Genomic DNA, 21663 nt, shown 5'->3' on the forward strand with positions numbered 1-21663 from the left:
TATAGCTTTTGTTGTTCTGGGTGGGTGTTCAGGAAGGAGGAACGAGGTAAAACAAAAGCAGAAAAAGTAAAAGAATTAAAACAATTGCTATGCATGCAGGAAGCACTGTGTTTGTTTTGAGTGTCGGCAGATTTAGGTGTTCGTGACCTGTTTGGTTTAAACCTTTTATTTTGGCTCTCTTAAAATACTTATTTTATTTTTGTTCCAATAAAAACATCGCACAAGAGCGCATTTCACTCTTGGTACCTGTCTGTGTGTTTATCTGTCAGCTTTCTGCTCTGGGAACACTTTTTTTTTTTTTTTTTTTTTTTTTTTTTAGAAAAAAGGTTTTTTTTTTTTTTTTTTTTTTGGTGAAGAATGAAGAGATCTGAGGGATGGCTGAGGCACCCCAGTACCCCTGTAACTGAGAACAGAGGAGCGACACCTGCTGGGGGACAGCCATCTGGATATCCACCAATTAAAACTGTCCTGTGTTTGAATTGGTGGCCTCACACCATGGCCACCAATTATAACACACAGACAAACAGGTAGATCCAATTAGTATAAAATCGAAGTACAACAAACACTGGGTGTTAGCGTTTCAATGAATCAAAAACCAGATTTCCAGAAAAAAACCTTTACTCCCTTCCTAAATAACAGAACTAAGCTGTCATGCTTGTATTACTGCAGAGATACAGTGACTGCACGGGCAGGCAGGGATTGCAGATGGCTGCTGTGATTGGATGATAAGCAAAATAAAGTATTATGGCAGTCTTGCCTGCTGACATTAACAGAAAGGGCAAAACTCCTATCTCGTCTAAAGCAACGGGTCTTTTTTGTCGTGGGCTTTTGTGTGATATGCATCTGTGTGTGTTCCTTTTTTTTAAAAGGCTGCTATGCCACCACACGCATTAAAGAAAAGAGCTTTCATAATGCATGTTTATAAGGGACCATTAAATTAAGATAAAATTTCTGAGAAGACTATTTAGCTTTAAAAGAAATCCTTCATCTTCAATGAAGCATTTTTTGAGCTGTGAGAAACGATACAGCCACCAGACAATAGACATGCAACAATATCTAATTCTCTGGTGACCTGTGGCAATACCACACAATGAGCAAGTAGCAGGTCCAGGAGAGTCTCCCTGTAGCTCTATATTCAGCACAGAACAATAATCCAAGAACGAAACAAAAGACCATAAAGCACTAGAGAATAAGGATTGTTTACATATTGCCATACCGTGGCATAAGTTCTTTGATATGGTTTAGCCCAAGACCTTTGCGTAACCCATAGCTACAGATTCTACACACAATCAGTATTGCCAACTCCTACAGATTCATCGCGAGACACGCGATATCTAAGTTAAATTAAGACCCGTTCGCGATCTAGCGACAGTACTGCTGGATCTCGGGATTTTTCACTTTTCAAAAGGCATAAGTTAGTCATGGCAGAAAACTCAAAGAAGCACAAGCACTGTAGACGCAAATTCAACCCAGACTGGAGCAGCTGCTTTCCAGTGCCTTCATACTGCTAAACATGCAACACTCCAGTAGCTGTCATCACAGCAGATATCTGTATAGCAGTAACAGGTACAGTAATTGTTATTTGTATTGTTGAATGGTGATCTGTCTGACTTTGTTATGCATTTTGAGAAGCAGTAATACAGACTTGAAAGAGGTTTGAGGTATTATAGACTCAATGTAGCTGTTGTTAACGAGGTTTAAAAACTAACTCAAAATATTTGAAATATTGGTTTATGTTTTGAAAAATAAAATCTCGCGAATCGGATGGCAAATTTCTTGATTTCTAAGAGTTTGCCTCATGATTTTTGCAGCGGTGGGGTTGGCAATACTGCACAATTCTATTTATTATTTTTTTTAACCGTTCCTTAAAATAACAAGTAGATGCCAAGCAGGTATCAAGTTACTGAAAACAAGAAGCCAAGAAAACTGCAGTAGGCTGATGTCTGTTAATAAATCAATAAGTAACCCTTTGTGCTATGCAACCACATCCCCATTAGTTCTGCAGCGCCTGATTAGTAACCTAACCTGGGAAACAGTTCAAAAGTGTTTTATGCCAGACCTGCCAACGGTACTCCAAACCATCTAACCTGACACCAATATAGATATGCTGCTTTAAAAAAACAACAAAAAAAAAAAACGGTAATCAGCACTGAACCATTAATCATTTTGAATCATTAGTCTCAAGAAATAAAACACCCAAATAGCCTAAGTTTAAATATGGTATTTACTTTAGTTATTGTTATTATTTAATTCAGACTAAAATGTGTTACTGGACCTATTCAGTAGCCAGGTATTCTTAGCTCTGTTCCACAGCAACTTCAAAGCTGTCTGTGAGCAGCAGGACAGTATGTAAATTACTCCTTTTCTTAACTCTCTCGCACCCAATCCCTACTGACTAGCACTGTTCAGGTCTGAAAACGCCAGTGCACCAAATTAAATGCAGTCAGCTGACAAAGTCACTTGACTATACCTTATTAATTTGTACAAAAATACAAGATCCACAAAGCTGTATATTCCCTTAAAGATTTTCTAATACACTCTTCAGGTCCCCATAAAAGTGTCAATTAGAACCTACTCTGCTTTAACAGTGGAAATCCTCAGTCTACCATTGCAGGACCTTGCCTAGATTCCCAGCGTATATGTTTCTATTCAACAGCTAAGCCCCAAGCCTCTTGTAACAAAAAGATGATATTTGTCCAATGTAGCCAAATGCAAAATAAGCAGCCTCATAAAATGCCCTAAGCTGTTACATGACCATGCTGTACAAGTATGGCTCATAAGGCAATGAAATTTATAGGCTGCTTTCCTATAAATACACCGAAGGGTCATCTGAGACATATTTGCTTCACACTAAATATAAACAAGGGCCTCTATTTTATCTCCCAACGTGATGCTATCACTTGAAAATGTTTTCAGCTAACACATATCAAAACCTTAGAATGCATACATTATTTCTGTATACACCCACACATTCGCAGATATTTAAGTGGTTCTAGATACAGCATATTACAAGTTCTCTCTGGAAGTGTTAAAGTATGAAGTTGGTTGTTGATATGTTCTCAAAATTTCAAGATAATTTTGAATCAGAGATTTGGTACACGATTAAACATATATTGAATAATTATTATCAATATTGTTAGTATAGACTACAGACTTAAAACGTGAAACAACTAGTTGTATATACTTTAAACAAAACAAGAGGTACAAATTAAGTTCAAGTGCAAGAGAAATCAAAGAAGGACAAGTATACATTAAAAACAAAGGGGCCAGGTGATTTACAGAACTATTGTACATCTTTCTATTGTAGTCTCTTGGTGAGAAAACATTGTATCATGCTTTGCTCATTCATCTTGTAATCCCTCCTGTTAAGCTTGCTTTAGTTTAAATGAATAGAAATTTAAGGGGGAACTTTGTACAAGACACAGCAATATTTGGGTAATCAACATTTGGGGAGGAGGGAAAGCTGGTGTACAGTTAAGTAAAACTGTGAGAGAGACAATGGGAGCCAGTTCTGTGACTGGAAGTCAATTTACTTTAACTGGCAGTCAATAACTTTAGTTACACTTCGATTCTTTATAGTAGCTTATAAGAATTTGCGTTAATGCCACATAAAATGTAATTCATGCCCTGACTCATAACCCTGAAATGGATATTATGCTGAAAATAAAAATACAATAAATAATAATAAATAATAATTGCATTTTTTTCTTTTCAGAACTGTTAAGAGTTTTGTAGTACAGAAGGCACAAACATTTAGAAGGCTGTTCGGAACACAACACACTCAACGTTTTGAAATCAAAACACTATTTAAATAGAAATAAATTGCTAAATTGTGAATATCCCCTTTTTAAACATTGGAATGTTACTGCTAAATATAAAGTCGCTGAAAAGCAGCCAAGTAAGTTGGACACGTCTCACCCTCCTGGCAGGAACCATGTATAGTTCCTTGAATAAACAGTGATCTAAAGATACAATGATTGTTAATGTGTGCAAAGCCTTTCTCTTATTCTCCATTTTTAATTTAATCACCATATGCTGTGTTTGTAGCACAGGTTTAACTAGATTTGAAATCAGTTACTCTGCATCATCTTGCCTCTTTTCCACTGTACAACTGATCCGCGCCAGGACCGTACCGATTCCTCAAGGTGCAGTTAATGGGAGCCTGGGTTGTTTTGACAGTGCAGAGCAGAGCCGTGCTACTGACGTCACATGCAACCAAAAGACGGTTTTTATTAATTATTGTTATTAACTCAGTTTGCCAAAAATCGGACACAAATGAGCTTTAATTGCATCTTTTTATAATAGCTTTTTATTTTCTATGCTGTCTATCTTTTACTTATGTTTCCTGAACAACTGCACTTGAGTTCCTTTTATGAATGCCAGCACCACCGTGGGAGAGTGTGCTCCTGTTCTATCAAACAAATCCAAGAGCCGTTTTGGAAACAGAGGGCAGGAGGCAGTAAATTCCATATCTTCATCAGTACTACTGACCCTGGTGCAAAACCTCACAACTGGCTACATCCATCACTGCTGAAACATAATCTTTCAGTGAAGGACAGCTGCACTGGGAAGCAGCTAAGTGATGCCATCCCTTTTTTCCTCTCGCCTACTTAGGGTCTGATTGAAATCTTCTCAAAGAAACTTAAAAACAACAGCACACACTAGAAAAGACATATCAGCTACACTGTACCAACCAAGTAAGAACCGTTCCTGGCCACTGTCTACAGTATTGGGAATAACACACGCAGTTAGTTGTCCATCAGGATGCTGAATAGAATTAAACAATGAGAGTAATGTGTACCTGTGACAAAGTGCCCGCCCCTGTGTGTATTTTCTGTTATATGTTGTGTGTGGTGTGTTAAATGTTGGTGTATAGTCATTGGTACACAGGATATAAATGGGTCTGTGTAACACAAGTGTTTTAAAATGTATATTTGTATTTAGGCACGAGGATTGCACAGCACTTCACGTGCAAGTAAAATGTAATATGTAAGCACGGGAAATTGCACTTTATTAAATTCACGTGCAGTTGTACCGCGACTCCAATTGAATGATTGATTAGAGGTCGAGTCTCGGTACAGCTGCATAAAAGCAGCACGTTTTCACATACTCGGGGTTGTGTGTTCAGGAGTGGAGAACGGGGGACAGAGAGAGAGAGAGAAGCATAATTATAAATATCAATTGATTTGTGTAGCGTTCGTCCACCCTGTTTTTTGTCAGTGTCTATTCGTTTTGTTTGTCTATTTATTTTGACCTCACGTGCCATGTGCTGTTTTTGTTACAAACCTTTTACTTTCTGTCTGTTTAATTATTAAACTGTGCATCAGCACCTTCACCAATCCAAAACCTGTGTTCTCAGTCAGTTCCTGTTTCTGGTCTGTCGTCACCCACTGCGGCCGTCTTTGTGTCAGTACCGTACTTATTACTTCAACCTTTCAAGTAAACTGATTATTGAAACATCAAAATAGCATTACTCTGGAAACAAATCGATACGTTGAAGCTGCATTTCCAGTCAGTGAATTTAAACAATCAGTACCAGGCACAGCAAAGGTCAGACTTGAGTAAGGAGGTGGGGATGATTAAAGACAGAGGAATCAGACCCAACTGAAAGTCATGAAAAGAAGTGTTAGTTTATTGCAGGAATGTGCAGCATTCTTCAAATACTAGACGAGTTTACCATTTGTCACATTCATGCTTATCTGGCACAGCTCTTGACCTGCATTGGATTCATTAGCCGGCTGTTCCCATGACCTCAACAGTCAAACAGCTTTTGCTGAGAGTCAGTAGTTTGGCTACTACTGAAATTAGGTAGATCATACTGAGAGATTATGGAAAGCAACACTATACAGCAGGGGTGTGCTGTTCATATCGTCCGACGCCCGGAACGACATGATTTGTACGAGGGACAAGTTATATTAAATAAGTTTTATACTTTGCCTGTCGGACAAATACTTTTTTTCTTCTTTAGCCACAACACACTGTTGCTATTAGAACTCCAGCAGATTTCTAGGGAGTCATGCAAGGCTCTTAAAACTGCGGAAGTCTCGCACATACAAATGAAAATAAAAAATAAAAAAAATGCGTAACCTTAAACCTCAAAGCAAAAATAAAGAGTACACAAATACAAATATCCTTTTAATTCACAAACTCTCAGTCACACACGGTAACAAGCATATTAAGTTAATACAACACTTCTATTACACTGCCTTTATCTGCAGTAGGAGCCCAGTAAAGTTTGACCGCCAGCTCTAGGAAGAAAATTACAAAAACCTTTAAAATATAAGTAAAGGTTTACCAATGTATTTATTTTATAAAAAGGTACTTAAATCGGGTGGTTGGCAGTAGGTTTTTAAAGCTATAGATTGACTTAATTATTTTTAATACAACTTTGCGCTGTGAGACCGACAGCGCAACGCCCACTGCAACGTCCACATAACAAAATTATTTCTTTCTCCAATGGCAATACAGGAAACCAAAACACATGAAACAAGTGTCTGGGTAATGTAGTTTAGAAACCAATCATTTAAAGTTTAACCCTTCTGGTGAACATTCTACCTGCTTGAGGTCTGACTGACATAACGTGACTGACGGGCTTATGTATCAGGACAAATATCTACCTAAAGTTTACCGTATTATACCTTTCTAAACAGCTGAGAATCTGAAGATTATTAAGAGAATAACGTTTTCACTCTATAATGAAATATACCCTAAGATTTCCTTGTTTGAACGTAAAAAATACATTTTAAAATGTACTCAAATTCACTCCATAGTGTAATTTCATGATCTCCTACCTACAACTGTAAACATATCAGCGGTAACCACAGCTGTCAGGAAGTAGGATCAGAAATCATTTTATAAATATCGTGTCTGGTTTTCATTTCACACCAAATTGTTTGATGGGTGCGTAATGTGAAGTAGTTCGCCATGAGATTGACCTGCCAACTCATCAACATCTTCTGTAAAAAAAAAAAAAAAAAAAAGATTTTGGGTCGGTAAGCATTCTTGGTTATGTAAGCAATTTAGTATGTGCTCTGTTATCGTTGCGCTTCAAAATCATGGTATACGGTAATAAAAACCAAAACCCAAGATATTAAAATGTTGCAACTCATAATAAAAAGGTATGTCTATCTGCTGGTGCGTGAAGTCTGACGTAGTTTGAATCTTTTTAGTTTAATAATTATTTAGTTTTATTATTATGTGTCATGCACAAACATTAGCTCAGTTTTGGCAAGTATGTTTGAACTGAATTACATTTTCTTTATTTGATTACAAAGCAGAAATTATTAATAATCATTAGCTGATTGTGTTCATGGTTTAATAAAGTAAAATCCTAAAGGCTATATTCTATTTCTGATTTTTTTTTATTTTCTTTTTTTTAATTGCACACCCGTGTACAGTAATTGTTACCTGCTTGCGTGCCCATAAACATAATTCATGGTTTCAAATTATGTACACCAATTATATTAAATACTCAGTATACTTTCACAAATGCCTAACACAAATTATGAATCTTTCACTAACCAATAAAACAGAATCGCTTTCTATATATGTTTCCTTTTTTCTTTTTTAACTAAGAACATATGGAAAGCCCACACAGACAGCTGTTTTCATCATTATTAACTACAAATGTATAGTATTTCTGAAAAGGAAAATGCTTTTTTTTTTTTTTTTTTTTTTTTTTTTTATATACACTACCGGTCAAAAGTTTTAGAACACTCCCATTTTTCCAATTTTTATTGAAATTTAAGCAGTTCAAGTCCAGTGAATAATCTGAAATGGTAGAAAGGTAAGCGGTAAACTGTCAGAGGTTAAAAAAAAAAGTTTAGGTTACCAAAAACTGAAACATAATGTACATTCCAGAGTTATACAAAAAGGCTTTTTTCAGGGAACAAGTAATGGGTTAACAACTTACAGCTGTTCAGCAGCAATGGAAGTAAATTAAGCCTTGAAAGTTGATGCTAACAATTCCTACAGGTGTCCCAACTTTTGCTGATTACTTACAAACCCTCTGTCTGTATAAAAGCAGTGTTGGAACAGCTGTGTTACTACACCCTCTTAAGCATTATTTGGACAGTATTGTACTGCAGGAAGTAGTATATTGCTATCATAATGGCGAGAAAAAGGCAATTAACAAAGGAAGACAGACAGACCATTATAACCCTTAAAAGTTTAGGTCTTTCCTTTACAGAAACTGCAAAAAAAGCCAAAGTGTAAATGAGTACAGTTTCCTACACCATCAAAAGGCACTTGGAAACTGGAGGAAACTCTGACAAGAAGAGGTCTGGCAGACCCAAAGCCAAAACAGAATCAGAAGACAAGTTTCTGAGAGACAACAGCTTGCGTGATAGGCTGCTCACAGGACAACAGCTTCAAGCACAGCTTAACACTGGTCGAAGTAAACAAGTCTCAGTTTCAACTGTGAAGAGAAGACTTCGAGCTGCAGGTTTGACAGGTCGAGTGGCAGTAAGAAAGCCACTGCTAAGATGGCAAAATAAGAAAAAAGAGGCTTCCCTGGGCCATGAAGCACTGCCAGCGGACTACTGAAGACTGTAAGTGAAGTCTGAAGTCTTATGGACCGATGAATCAAAATTTGAAATCTTCGGTTCATCACGCAGGGTTTTTGTACGCCGTCGAGTAGGCAAAAGGATGGTTCCTTGGCGTGTGACACCAACTGTCAACCATGGAGGAGGAAGCGTGATGGTCTGGGGCTCTTTAGTTAGATCCAGAGTCGGCGACTTACACAGAGTGAGTGGCACCCGAACAAAAACGGCTACCACAGCATTTTGCAGTGCCATGCAATACCCTCTAGTATACGCCTAGTTGGTCAGGGGTTCATCCTACAGCAAGATAATGACCCAAAACATACCTCCAGGCTATGTCAGAACTACCTTAGAAGAAAAGAATAAGACAGTAGGCTTCAAATCATGGAATGGCCAGCACAGTCTGCAGACTTAAACCCCATTGAGCTGGTTTGGGATGAACTGGACAGAAGGGTGAAAGCAAAGCAAACTACAAGTGCAACACATTTGTGGGAACTTCTGCAACAGTGTTGGGAAAAACTTTATGAACAATATTTGATTTCCATTGTAGAAAGAATGCCACGAGTCTGTTCGGCTGTTATATCTGCAAAAGGTGGCTACTTTGAGTAAAATTTAGATGAAATTTTGTTAAACAAAACGATTCCATGATTTCTTTTTCTTATCTCCAACTGTTTATTTGTTCTATGCTTTAATTTCAGAGTACATTGAGACATTAAACTGCGTAAATTTCAATAAAAACTGGAAAAATGAAGGCGTTCTAAAACTTTTGACCGATACTGTACATATCTGTATTACCATGCATACCATGTTGCTCAGCTTTAGTGTAACAGTGATGCAAAACACATTTTTTAATATAGCTACTGGGGGGGGGGGGGGGGGGGGGGGGGGGGGGCATAACATGTTGGGGGGCTGTGTCAAAAGTAGTTCATTCGAAAGGTGCTAATATCTAACAGACCATTTCTCTGCCAATAATATCTCGTAGATAGCTTTTACGTGGTGGGGGTGGGGGGGGGGTTTTGGGGGGGGGGGGGGGGGGGGGGGGGGGGGGGGGGGGGGGGGGGGGGGGGGGGGGGGGGGGGGGGGGGGGGGGGGGCAACATGAGACACAGCTTTCAATGTAAGTAATCTTTCCTACATCACCCGATTTCTCTGAAATAATGTACTATAGAAGCTTTTAGTGCAGCAATCCAAGGGTGAAATAATTCTTCTGCTTCTTTCCTGCCTGGCAAATCATTGATAATTTAGGAAGGAATATTTTTAAACACTGACTTTACTCTGCACAGTCAGTAGCTGTTTTACATTCACATTTATTCACACCTGTGCCGTTAAGTCCCAGAGATACAAAAAATACATATAATAATCTGCTAGATTTTCCACGATTATAAATTAAATATATTGCCACAATTTGCCACCCAACACTAATTGCTGTTTTCATCAGGAAGTGCTGCTTTTAATTTTAGACTGAGAATGAGACAACAGTGAACGGCAGGGACTGCCAAACACTTAAAACACCCATCAACAATGTATTAACACTTGGGAAGACTATTTAAAAATAAAGGTGTCACCTTTTAGCTTATAAAGGGTATTACACACAGTATAGTACAAAAACACCAGTCCTTCATTCGTGCACCAAATGTAATCGTATTCACTAACGTTTTTAGAGGCCATTTATACCAAAATCGCAGAACAGTGCCAACATGGTAAAAATAAAAATTGTAGCTAGTATCGGTCTGCATTTATCCAGCTTCTAGAAGGAATTCCCTTTTCAGTAACCACCCCCTCCCTCTTCATTACATAGAGAATAATGCATGGGGGGTTGCTACATAAACCCAGAGTTATTACGGGAATGTCAACTGGATGAGCCCATTGAAAAAACTGCTCGCCAGTTATTATTAGCTAATAATATAGCAGTCTCTCAGCTCTGAAAATCCTTACTGAACATCCACAACATTCAGCTTGGAACCTGCGTTTGCAATACCTGTGTCATTGCTGTGTTCCAATCTACATAACTGATATGTAGCACACACCATTAATAAATAAATAAATAAATAAATTCAAGACCTATGCATGTTTTTTGTTTTTGTCTTTTATATTATCCAGCCTGTCATGATTGAAAAATTAGAAATCGACCGCATTACAGCACAAGTGATCTGGCCCTAATTGCATAATGTCAAACTGGGAAAACTACTACTTAATGGAACTAGAATGTGTGAAACCTCCAAAAAAAAGCCTGTACTGCTGCCTTAGTGTGGATGTTAAAAGTGCTGACTATTGTCAAAATGTAGCCTTCCACCCCACACACTCACTCACACCGCACTTCCAAGACATTTTAAACACCTCACCAGTAACAGCCATTGCACTTTAACCTTTTAATAACATTTTCACTCATTGTAATACAATGCAAATGGATACAATTATGCATAATAAATTAAGAACTCATGGAGAAACCGCAAATAGTTTACTTAATCCGATGCACATACTGATGGTGTAGAAAAAAAAAAAATGTTCTGCATTATTTTACAATCAGATAGTCTTGATTCTTTGTGATAAATGCATGTATAAGTGGTCTTGTTGGGGCATAAATACAGTGAACAACAAAAATACTTTATAATGCCATCGCAATGGAAATGGATATGTTGATGGTAGATCTGTTACCTAGGTACACTTTATCCTTGCTCAAAAGAGTAATTCAATAACTCACTATACCTTTAACATTTACATAAGGTTGACAGAATTGGCAGTGTTGAATTACAGACATATTTTTTACAATGGCTTTATTAGTATACCATGAGCCCCTTTTGTGAACTTAGATGTTGCAATTGAAGCTGCAGAAAATAAATGCGCAAAGAGTAAGCAAACCTGTATGCGGTATTCCTCCAAAATTAATTTGCATATTATTGTTATCATTATTATTAATATTAGTAGCAGTCCTAGTCATAGTATTAATAATAATAATACTTAGAATAATAACAACAACAACTAGAAAGTCTGACAACCTCATATTTAGACTAACAGCAAATGTCTAAGCTTATGAGCATATATTGAAATTACAAAATGTCTCTTCAGTGGCAATCTTCATGCTAATGATCTAATTAAGTAGTCCTAATGAACTGATCTGTAGTGTATGCATTTTCTCTCAGTGTAAGGGAATGCACTGTGGCTTTGCCCCGGTGTTTATTGTAAAAGTCGGACTACCTAGTGCAGTGTTTGCAGGCCCCTAGTGGTTCAACAAGGACAGCACCGCCCAGGGAAGCCCTGATATCCAGCCCTGCGGCTACTCCCCCACCCCACCACTACAATGTCAAAGCTAGTCAACACATGAATATGGATTCTCTTCTTGGTATGATCACAAATAGACTGTATTAAATTACAATTACCATCAATTATCAACATGCAGAGGATACGTTTAAGTGGATTTGCTTTTCTGAGCCCAATAATTTAATTTTAATATGTTCGAACATAGAAATGAGGTACTTTTAAGGCTTTAAGTAATTTACCAAAGTAAGTGCACTTGCCATATATATTTTGGAAGGAGTTTGCAATAGCGCTTACAACACTTGATGCTTTATAGTCGATTCAGTTCAGTCTGAGGGACTGCAATATTATGACTAACTTTAAAAACATTTAAACAATAAAAGATACCAGCATTTACTGACATAATACTAGATTTTTTATAAATGCCTGATTCATTTCCAAGAACTGTAAGGCAACATTTCTACTCAGTTTGAATGAAAGTAATGGAAGCACTATTTGTACATGTATATGCTTTATTTATACCCTTGAAGAGCTGAACATATAATTAGCCCAGGTTCCAACTCAGAAGTTATTCTAAAACAAAGCTACTTTAGGAAATCCCATAAATTTAATAATTCAGATACATCAAAATAAAATATGCATATATTTAACAGACCCTGTGAAATCTGAATCTTAAAAGTCAATTGCCTAAATAAAACACGTTTTAAGAATATTGATAGATAGATATTGCCTGCAGCTCTAGACAATTTATTTTATATAAAATCACACACACATATACTAGAACTTTGTCGAAGGCGTAAATTATTATTATTATTATTATTATTATTATTATTATTATTATTATTATTAAGAACATGTAATGTAACGTTGACATAATTTTGATGTAGGTCGTTAGTGATTAAGAAAGTGAAATTCTTTCATAACATGAGGTCCTAATTAACTCCATTTATACCAACATTTTTATTGTACTTTTTTTATATATAATTCCTATGGCACGGTATATGAGTATTATTTGCAGGGTAATACTTGTGAACAAAAAACGACTTAACAGACCGCAAAATGATATATATATATATATATATATATATATATATATATATATATATATATATATATATATATATATATATATATATATTCCATAGACAGTGAAATTACTACACTTTTTATTTATTTTTAACCGCATTTGCGATTTGTATTTGAGTCTTTAATAAACCCTACTGTAATACAATTCACGGTGCCTCATAGGAAAGAAAAATAAAATGTTCAGCAGATTCCATTCACCACAGACAGACCTAACCAAACATTCTTCCACATACTAGGGCAAGTTGAAAAAGTGCTCCTTAAATAGCAGTACTATTAGTACAATACGTGTGTTTTTACCGTTATCCAAACACAACACAAGCTAACACATCATATGATCAGAAAAAAAGAAGAAAAAAAGAAAAAGACAAATGTCCCTTTACGGCAATAACGAGAAATATCCCCTTCATAACACTAACACTAGTATCCATCAAGCTGTTTACACATTAAAATTGAGCACGGGCGATAGGTATAACGATAACATGATAGATATTTACCTTAACAACAGCATGCTGGATCTTTAAATACGAAACCTCTATTTCTCCTGTTCTTGTCAGAAGCGTTGCGAGTTACATCCAGTGCAGTTACAGCAGGAGTGAAATAATCCACCATCTAAACAACCGTCTCTTTTCTTATCTATTTCTTTTCTTATGTCTTGAAGCAATGACTTTCTTTCTATGAACAAAACATGAAACAAAAAGAAAGCAGGAGTGGACCTGGAGCTGTTATTTAGAGATGAACAGAATAGGTATTTCCTGTGTTTGAGATTTTTTTTTTTTTCTCTCCCTCATAACCAAGTGTGCTGTAAATGTGTAGTTCAACGTAACTAGAACTCGGTCTTTCCTGTTGAGACTCAAAATACAGACTGAGAGGTAGGCAGTGAAGCAGAGAGGGGCTGGGAGAGTGACGTCATAAAACGGGATCAACTAACTCCCTGGAATCAACTCAGAGCTCAAACTAAAAATCTGTTCGACACAAAAATAAATAAATATATAAATAGTAAGATCTGTTCATTTTTAAAGGAATCTGTCGAAATACATTGGAAATGGCTATGGAGCCATGACATACGTGTTATATATGCATGCATAACAAGAAAAAAAATAAATAAATAAACACAGGCATGTCATGTCTCCCATGACCATTTCCAATATATTTCGACAGATCCCTTTAAAAATGGACAGATCTGACTGCAATTTCTACCATAGGGTATCCCTAAATGGTTAAACAGTCCAACAGCTCTCAAAACTATTTTAAAAGCCGTTTGAAAGAGCATTTTGTGACAAGGAATTCTACAAATTTCGCATTGGACCTGCACGTGTTGACGGCATGGCATTGGGAAGAACAAACTAAATCAATAAGTTTTGAAGGTGCATCGTTAATTATACAGAAATTGCACATATTTGCCATTGTTGTTCTCTTTCTACTACAGCCTCTATAAAAAAAAAAAGATTCTCAAGAGTAAATTCACAATTCCAGGGTATTTTTTTTTTTTTTTCCAAAAAGCAAAATAACCTGTATATCAATAAAAAAAATGTTTTTAAAAAATGACAAAATGCCAGCTTTCTGAATACACAGAGTGCACTATGATAAGAATAATTCAGTTTTCAATTTGAAATGTTTTTTGTTTTTTGTATTTTTTTTTTAACCAGAAATCCAAGTTATGGCCAAAGGTTTTGCTTCATGAAGTCGAATTAAGTCTGCTGATTAATGCTACGCTAACATATTGAATTGCATATAGCTTTATAGTTGACCATATCACTAATGAAAAACTGACAACTGAAAAATTTGACATTTCAAAATCTACCATGAAATACTGTACCACTATTATGGCTTCCGGTAGACTTTTGTGATATAATTTTGTAGTTTAATTTATTACATGTTAAATAGAAAATCTAAATTATGTCTATATAGTTTTCTCAATCCAAAAATTCTAGGTGATGCAAAACATTTCTCAACAGCTGTACATTACAGTTCCAATTACAAATTCCAGCCCTCTCTTGTTTTACAGTTGCTCCTTCCTTGTCTTTATACACAGGGAGCTCAGTTTAGCCTACTCTACTAGTTTAACACTCCTTAACATAAGTTAATAATGAGCTGTTTTCAATTTAAACCAATCGTGTCAAACCAGATGGAATAAATACCCAATAAATAAAAGCAACAGCTAAGCTCCTTCCCTTCCCTGGCTCCTCAAAGACTGTCACATTACACGTCTCGCTTCCTTCTTATTTTTAGGTCTCAAAGCATGCACTGCTTTTCTGTTTGGAATGTTTGTCAAAGCCCACCACCCATTGTTGCCCGAGATGTTTATGCCTCTGAGGTTTCAAAATCCTGAGCTAGCACTGCACTACACTTATTGTTACAATAACTGTGAATGATGGTTAGCTACGATTCTTCTCAGAAATGTTTCTATTCGCAGTTTTTGATACTGCAGCACTGTATCTCCCACTCACACATTACTACATTTGCATGCAACACAAAATACTGTCTATGTACATCGCTAGCTTGATGTGCATGGAATCATTACAATGATTTGACCTTAAGAAAATAACTGACACGTATTGATGTGTTTGCCTTATAACTCAATGACTTAATCAACTGAAATAATCCTCATTAAGTACTATGTAAATGAGGGTGGGGGTGGTGAACAAACTGTGGCAGGCCTCCAATACAGTGATGAACATGTAGTAGCTAATGCCATCATACAGATTTATTAAATCAATGTTAAAGAAAGTAAAATTGTTATGTCAATATTTTAAATATTCTGTTGAATGTATTAATCACCTGCTACACTCAGGAATATTAAATACATGTTTGTATTAAGGCCATTTTAGCTTAGATTTTATTTAAATTTGTTAAATACCTATAAGCATCTTATAAATGTTAGATGTTAGCTCAATAAATAACACAGAAGACGAGAAACACATTGAAAATCTAGCCAGAAAAGTGCTACAAGAGATAACCTGGTCAGAGTGTCTTACTTTGGAAAGTCTACTCATGGTTTACTTAGACTAAACAAACACAACTGTCAGGGACTGCCAATGGACTCTCATTCACAGAAGAGAGGCTGCATGAAGCACAAGGTTTAAGCCACATGCCAACAGCAAACACAGTTTAACATTAGTTTGGAAATTTTCATTTTTTGCTTAAAAAATACCACATCATCTGTGATAAATCTTTTGTAAACTTTCTTATTATTTATTAGTCTATGGAAAGCATTGAAATTGAACCAATAATTCTGCCACCTGTCAGCTGACAAGATTAACAATAGTCTTTTAAATGATATAGTTTACATTACTTAACTCCTAACAAATACAGGAATTGTATAGAATTGACCAGAATGGTTTTTGAAATGCTGTGCTGTTAGTCTGATGTAAATGTTGCTCAAGAAAGGCTACGAAGATCTAAAGTACACTTCTGTATTTTGTACTGTAGTACAGTATGTCCTGTCTAGCTGTGTTACTTTTTGTAGCAGTTGTGTTGTTGTAGTTTACAAACTAAACATTTTAAAAACTAGGGATTAAAGCCCTAGAAGTGAATGAAACTCTGAAATAAGTTACATCAATATAATTAAAATAAGTATTTAAGTGTGTTAGTTATCACAGTATAGTACTGTTAGTATTACTTTCTGGAACTGTCCCGATGAGGTAGACGTTTGGTATATTAGTGGGAATTTCCTGACCGTATTCTTAGAATACAGATGGATAAAAACGTTCACCATTTAATTTTGTGGTACAGGTTATGCTGATAAGTCCTTATCATTGTCAACCAGTAGTATAATAGAACAGAAATTGATGATACATGGTTGTGAGGGTGATATTTATCAAGCAAGGATCTTTGTTATAGGATCATAGGCCACATTCAATAAACGTACTGTCTATAAGATTTTACAGGGATGACAATATAGTCAACTAGATTTAGGACATGTTGGTCATTTTTTATGTAAGTGTCTTAACATATCATACAGAGCATGGACAACTTTTTATAGGACAAAACTACATTTAAATCTTATTTAATCCATACATTACAATCATAAAAATCCTAAATGTGTATGGAAAGTTTATAGTCTTAATTAAATAAATTGCTCATAATGATTTAGCTTTATTATTGACTCATCACAATAAATGTTAAATATGTCCTTAAAAATCTACCCATCTGTATGGTGGCCAGTATTTGAAGATACACTAGATGATAACTCGCATATTGTTAAAATTGCAAACTTTTCGCTCAGACCCATCACATGTAAAAATAACAGGCTAGTACATTTAGTAGAAATAAAAACAAATAGAAAAAAGAGGTAAAATATGAGCATATATATATATATATATATATATATATATTATATATATATATATATATATATATATATATATATATACATACACACATATACACACACACATACACGCACACACCCTGTAAGGTGGCAGGGGGAGGGTCAGATTCCTCCCTGCATAAAAACATATGAAAATGCACGTTTTGTTTGATTTAATTGCTTTTGTTTAATTTGTTTGTTCAATTGTATTATTTGTTAATTGTTTAATTATCACTTGCACCTGGCAATTAAAAATTAGAGCCAGGTGTAGGATATAAAAGGGAAGCAATCAGTCTGCTTGGAGCTGCTGTTGCTGTGGAGTGTAGAGCCCAACTGGAAGTCGTAAAGGTCTGTGTAAAACCTACGTTTGGTTTTATATACATCTGTGTTAGTGTTTTGTTATTATGTTATGTCATGTGAACAGCTTAGCTGTCCTATGCATCAGTCAGGGATCTGCATGTGTTTAGTGAGTGCTCAGAGGGAGTTAGGTGTTTGTTTGTTTTCGTTTGATTTATATTTTGAATTAAAGTGCGCTTTAAAACCAAAGTTTTATTTCTGGGTCACATTTTTAAAGGGGCACGAACCCAAAACTATGGCCAGCTTGTTCACAACACACACAGTGCTGTGCAAAAGTCTTAGACATGTTGAATTTTTCTACTCTGACGCATTATGAGGATCAACAATTTACTCACAACCTCCACTAGTGTTTTCTGCTATCATTACAATGTTGACTTGCATAAAAAAAGAAAAAATAGTGAAATAGCTTGTATCACTCGACTTTCAAGGTGTGGCCACCAACCAGTACTTTTGGGAAAGCATACCAGAGCCGTCGCAAGGGAGCGTGAGTGGACAGCATACGAGGGATGCCTCGCTACCGCCAACTAGTGTTGGTGGTGTGCACGTACAACCTCAAGGATGCTTGTGCCTAATGAATGTTTAGAGCAATCTACCACGTTAAGTTGGTAGAACCTGGTGAATGCATGCGGCGTAGCTCAGATAGCCGCAATACAAATGTCAGTCAATGAGGCAGCCACCCTCCCAGGTGGGGATAGGCTGGCATTATTGGACACAGTCGATACTTTGTCCACAATCCAGTGGGCCAGTCGCTGCTTTGAGAAGGCTTGACCCAGAGTCCTTTCACCACAGCAAACGAAGAGCTGGTCAGATTGATGCAGAGCTTTCATCTTATCCACATAACCTTTCAATGCTCTCACTGAGCAGAGGGAATTCAGTTTCCTATCCTCCTCCGAATCAAAGGGCAGGGGAAAGAAGGCCTCTAATTCCACTAATTGGTTCCAGTGGAAAGCTATAAATCACCTTAAGTAGGAATGCAGCGTTTGTGCATAATGAGTGCCTGTTTCCATTATCGCAAATGCACAGACAAGCCTGCAGCTCACTGACCCGCTTAGGGGAGGTGATGGCCAATAAAAAGGTTGTCTTCATCGAGAGATATTTCAGCTCTATGGAATATATAAGCTCAAACGGGGCCTTAGTGAGAGCCTGCAATACCCAGTGTAGACTTCACTCGGGGAGGACGTCCAACCACCCTTTAGAAAATGGGTCGCCAGAATATGGTGATACCGGTGATACCGACTATGGGGACGTGGTATACAGATACAGCTGCCAGGTACACTTTCAACATAGAAGGGGACCTGCCAGCCTCAAGCAAACTTTGCAGAAACTGTTAAATAATTGTTATGGGGAGGTAGATGTGGTCATGACCTCTGGCCATACACCACTTCTGAAAATACCTCCACTTGTAAGCATATAGTGCTCTTGTGGATGAAGCCTTATCGTTCTGCAGTGTACTAACGACCACATCTGAGAGCCTCCAGAACCACAGCTGGAGTCTGCCCGGTTCTGGGTGCCAGAGGGTGCCTTGTGCCTGACTCCCAGGGCTGGCCCTGCAGCAGCTGGCAAACGTTCAAAAACCTGATTCTCCTGGGCCATCTGGTGGCCACCAGGAGAACGGTCACCTTTTCACTCCTGACCTTTTCAAGGAAGGCCGTGAGCAGCGTTATTGGCGGGAAAGCATACAAAAGTGCTTTGGGCCATTCATTAGCTAGTTCACCGCTCGGCATGCCAGCATATTTATGTGCAGGGATGTACAGCGGCCTGCCCAGACCACACTTTTTTTTTTTTTTTTTTAGCTGCAACAGTAGAGGAAAAAACACAAAACAGAGAGCGCTGTAAAGGTTAGAAAAGCAGACTACAAATTGCAAAGCGATGTAAGCTATTGAAAAGAAAAAGATTAAACATAGTGCAGTTGTGCAGGGTTTATAGCTGAGTTCACAGAAGTGGCATTTCTGATTCCACGGAAGTGGTAAACCGGCTTCCAGCAATAAATTGCAGGGGAACTTATAAAAACTCGAGAGAGAGCTCTTTCACACAGCCTCAATCATAGCAACTGGACAAGGGTATCTAGCCTGGACTGTGTGCAGTCATACAACTGGGGCAGCAAGTAGCCTATAGCGGAGTGGAGCACCATCTACTGGCAGAGGGCATCGAGGCAACGAGTCCCATGCCACATGAACCAAGGTGTTATGCGCACCACAGCACTGAAGCGGCAGGAGACAGCTGATGCAGCGGTGCCTACCCTAACCGCGTGTAGTCATTCACCTGGTCAGCACGCAGCATGCAAAGGCCAAAAACGAGAGCACCAAGGCACCCATGCACCACGTGCACTGAGGCGCTATGCGCTCCAAGGCACCAAGTCCACCGAGTACCGTGCGTACTGAGTACCGTGTGCACCCAAAAGTATTGGTTGGTGGTCGTCTTCGAATTGAAAGTGAACAATCTGGCTTTCAGTGTGCACTTGTTATAAATAGCGTACATTGTTTTGGTTCTCGCATGACACGTTTAAAATCATTGGAAACTATGCATAATTTCCTCATGAGAACAGTTATGTTTATACCTTACACATTTGACTTTAGTGAAATGTTTGGATCGAAGACATACAGTACTTTAGACATTATAAAATCTCTGTAAACTACTGCAATCAGTCCCTGTTCTCTACTGAAACTTACAGTTGCAATCTTCAAGCCGAGTACTATTAAGTTTTCGAAATACAATATTACTCAAATTTGTAACTGCCACTTAAGTTTGAGGTTTTTTTGACAGAAATCCCAATATGCTGTTTGAGTCAACCCTTAATCAGAAACAATTGTATGTAGCTTTGGATAATGCCTATTTTAATTATTTGACAACAGGGACAATTTATTTAGGATTCATGCAAGAAGGAGGACAGTGATTCGGGTTTTGACTAGTGTTTCAGTCAAAGGAAACAATGTAAGAAGCAGTACTTCTGAAGTTAAAACATTCTTATGTGAGCCACTGCAGTTATTTTAAAAGCCACTATAAATACATGTGTCTACTTCCCCTTGGTAATAGTCAGCTTAATTTTACAGGATAACAGCAACATCCCCTCGATAATGGGACATTTGCCAGTTGTTCTTACTAAAATTTTCATAACTTGTCTTTGGCACTGGCACAAACATAAAATTATTAAGTTGAAGTTAATTGATATATACATAGATCAGAACAATCTCATGGAATGAAATACATACAAGTAGTGGTGAGGCATGTTCTGTGGTCAGACTTAAAAAGGCAAGGGGCAAATTAAACGCAGTGCACACTAAGCCACTTCTATATCATCTATATTTTCCCATATTTCTGTTATATCAAAATGGTTTGACTGTTCAAAAATCTTTAAAAGCACACGTTTCTAATGAAAAACTGATTATAAATTTGAAAACTGATTTAAAATGCATATGCAATGTCAGCATAATAAATATATACTATGGTGTAGCATCCCCTATCTATATCCAGGGAAAATTCACTGAGGCACTTATAGCAAGTCAGTCTATCGGGGGTAAGCCCCCAAACCCCTACCTAGAATGACGTAACAATATTCACAACCTGGGTCCTCTAAATGATTGTATAAAATTGTTCTCCCCCTATTAGAGGCTTAGAATTTAAATATTAATAAACTGGGTTTGCTAAACTGTGGGCTACCAAGGGAATGTATTATTCTTCATTATTAGGCTGATATGTACTAATCAAATGTATTACTTTGCCTCACCTCGTAAACAAGTCACTCATAATCCTTGGTTGTTTCGAAGCCATCCGAATACATTTAACTAACAGCTATGGTGGTATGAACTGGGTATGGCGTTGCTGTAATCTGCAATGACAGTAAAAGACTTTGAAGAGCACAGAGGATATAATGTGTGCATATAACAAAGGACGGAGTGCATTTTATTTTGCAGCAAAGTGTAAAAGAGTCTAAATAACTATTAGTACAGCCTCAGAGCTGGCTACGGCCTTGATATATCTATCTAGACACTTTGTTCTAGAATATGCATATAAAAGAGTGTTAATATTGTTGGTTTAAAATGTGTTACTCGAAGAAGCCAGTTTTTTTTCAGATTTATACACACAGCACAATGTATGCAATGCCAATATTCCACCAATG

At 37.1% G+C, this 21663-nt stretch overlaps 1 protein-coding gene across 17 annotated transcripts in view; it reads right to left on the minus strand.

The window, feature by feature from the left end:
* LOC121322204 (receptor-type tyrosine-protein phosphatase delta-like) overlaps positions 1-13701 on the minus strand; it is a 229126-nt gene extending 215425 nt beyond the window's left edge. For 7 of the 17 annotated variants that reach the window (XM_041261838.1, XM_041261829.1, XM_041261820.1 and 4 more), the window contains exon 1: positions 13375-13701. The gene's annotated coding sequence lies outside the window, so the exon portion shown is untranslated. The remainder of the gene's footprint in view (positions 1-13374) is intronic. The other 10 variants (XM_041261945.1, XM_041261915.1, XM_041261954.1 and 7 more) reach the window with 3 other exon arrangements.
* Between the last annotated feature and the right edge of the window lie 7962 nt (positions 13702-21663).

Source organism: Polyodon spathula, chromosome 1, assembly GCF_017654505.1.
Source record: "Polyodon spathula isolate WHYD16114869_AA chromosome 1, ASM1765450v1, whole genome shotgun sequence".
NCBI classification, from domain to species: Eukaryota; Metazoa; Chordata; class Actinopteri; order Acipenseriformes; family Polyodontidae; genus Polyodon; species Polyodon spathula.